Here is a 2618-nt window from a genome sequence, read left to right as displayed (position 1 = left end):
AAGAATGTGTTGATGGAATTCTACAGGGCCTTGGTGAAACCATACCTTGAGTATTGTGTGCAGCTTTGGTCGCCTTATCTGACGAAGGATGATCTTGCCCTGGAGGGAGTGCAGCGAAGATTCACCAGACTGATGCCTGGAATGGCAGGAATGACGTATGAAGAGAGATTGGATTGATTAGTCTTATATTCGCTAGAGTTTATAAGAATGAGAGGGGATCTCATTGAAACTTATAAAATTCTAACAGGACTAGACATACTAGATGCAGGAAGGCTGTTCCCGATGGTGCGGGAGTCCAGAACCAGGGGTCACTGTCTAAGGATAAGGGGTAAGCCATTTAGGGCTGAGATTAGGAGGAATTGCTTCACCCAGAGTGGTGAACCTATGGAATTCTCTACCACAGAAGACAGTTGAGGCCAATTCATTAAATACATTCAAGAAGGCGTTAGAAATATTGCTTAAGGATAAGGGGATCAAGGGATATGGGGAGAAAGCAGGGACAGGATGCTGAATCTGGATGATCAGCCATGACCGCATTGATCGGAGGAGCAGGCTCGAGGGGCCGAATGGACTTCTCCTGATCCTATCTTCTACGTTTCTATGCAGCTCAAATATTTGTCAATCTCCGACTTGATTATATCCAATGACTCCGCCTCCACTGATCTCTGGGTTAGAGATTTCCAAAGATTCACGACCCTCTGAGAGAAGAAATTCCTCCGTTTTAAATGGACGACCCCTTAGCCTGAATCTTTGCCCCCTACTTCTAGATTCCCCCAAGAGGGGAAACATCCTTCGTGCATCTACCCTGTCAATCCCCCTCAGAAATGTATACAGAGACAAAGAGAGAGACAGAGACAAAGATAGAGAGAGACACACAGAGAGCGAGAGCCTCGGTTTCACGTCTCACAGAGTGGTCCGAGGGGTGAAGGACTTCAGTTATGTTGAGAGGCTGGAGAAGCTGAGATTGCTTTCCTCAGAAGTTTAAGAGGAAATTTAATAGAGTTTTTCATAATTGCAAGGTGCATTGAAAGAATAAATAAGGAGAAACCGTTTGCAGTGGCAGGAGGGTCGGTAACCGAAGGACATAACTGGCAAAAGGCCCAGAGGGGAGATGAGGAGAATTTTCTTACGCAGCAAGGGCTCAGGCCTAATGAATATCTTGATGCTCAGGATAAGCTATCACTGACCACGGCCCAGGCACTCTCTCATTCCAGTCTTGCACACGTTGCTAAGTATCAAGAGTTGCATTTTTCACACTGGCAATGAATTGATTGATAGCCATGCTGTGATCAGCTAAATTTGTTAGGGAGATGCCGTTCAACAAGCATCAAAATCCAGCAATTTTCTGATCGCAAAGCAGTTTACTCCTTGTCAATATTTCTTGTCGATTTCCTGGTGTTTCCCAACTCTGTCTGCCTCTCTGGTTGTTTATTTGTGCGTGGTCATCTGCGGGTTCATTTTGATCAAATACCTGTGTTTTTGTCTGCTTATTACTTTAAACAAATGAGGGCATGAGTCGCTTCCTAAATAAGCACAGTATTTTCCTTCAATACATTCCTCCCACCCACGCCCCCTCCCCCGTCCATGCACCTGCTTAATATGTTACATCTCCAGCTTTCTCCAGTTCTGATGAAGGGTCCCAGACCTGAAACATTAACTCTGTTCGGCTCCCACATATTCTGCCTGGCCTGCTGAGTATTTCCAGCGTTTTTTGTTCTTATGTAAGATGTCCAATATCCGAAGTATTTTTCTATTATATTCACTATAAGCCCACGGACTCCCACAGATATCTGGACTGCACTTCCTCCCACCCCGCTTCCTGTAAGGATTTTATTCCATTCTCCCAGTTGCTCCATCTCCGCCGCTTCTGGCCTGACGATGCCTCATTCCATTCCAGTGCTTCAGACATGTCTTCCTCTTTCCTCAACCTTGGATTCCCCTCTACCGTGGTTGACACGGCTCTTGACTGTGTCCATTCTATTTCCCGCACTTCTGCTCTCACCTTTTCCCCTCCCTCGCGGAACCACAATCGGGTTCCCCTTGTCATCAGCTTTCACCCCACCAGTCTCCACATTCAAAGAAATAATGGGACAGTCTGTGCTAGGATTGAAGGCAGGAGAGATGAAATGTTGCAAATGGGGATTGCAGAATGATCAACAGCTGCCACCTGCAAAAATCTTCCGCCATTTCTGCCACTTCCAGCGTGATGCCACCGCCAAGCACATCTTGCCCTCACCTCCACTTTCAGCATTCTGAAGGGGCCGCTCCCTCCACAACACCCTGGTCCAATCCTCTACCACCCCAACACTCCTTCCCGTTCGCCCGGCACCTTCCCGTGTAAGTGCAGGAGTAGCAATACATGCCCTTTTACTTCCTACCTTCCCACTGTCCAGGGCTTCAAGCAACCCTTCTAGGTGAAACAGCGATTTACTTGTACTTCTTCCAATTTAGTGTACTGTATTCACTGCTCATGATGCGGTCTCCTCTTCATTGGGGAGACCAAAGCCAGATTGGGAATACCACTTTGCAGAACACGTCCATTTCGTCCGTAATGGTGACCTCGAGCATCTGGTCGACTGTCACTTTAATTCGCCGCTCCACTCCAACACAGGCTACTC

Source organism: Somniosus microcephalus, unplaced genomic scaffold (assembly GCF_052327205.1).
Source record: "Somniosus microcephalus isolate GS21.2 unplaced genomic scaffold, FLI_Smic_1.0 unresolved_chr5, whole genome shotgun sequence".
Lineage (NCBI taxonomy): Eukaryota > Metazoa > Chordata > Chondrichthyes > Squaliformes > Somniosidae > Somniosus > Somniosus microcephalus.
This window is presented reverse-complemented; position numbering follows the sequence as displayed.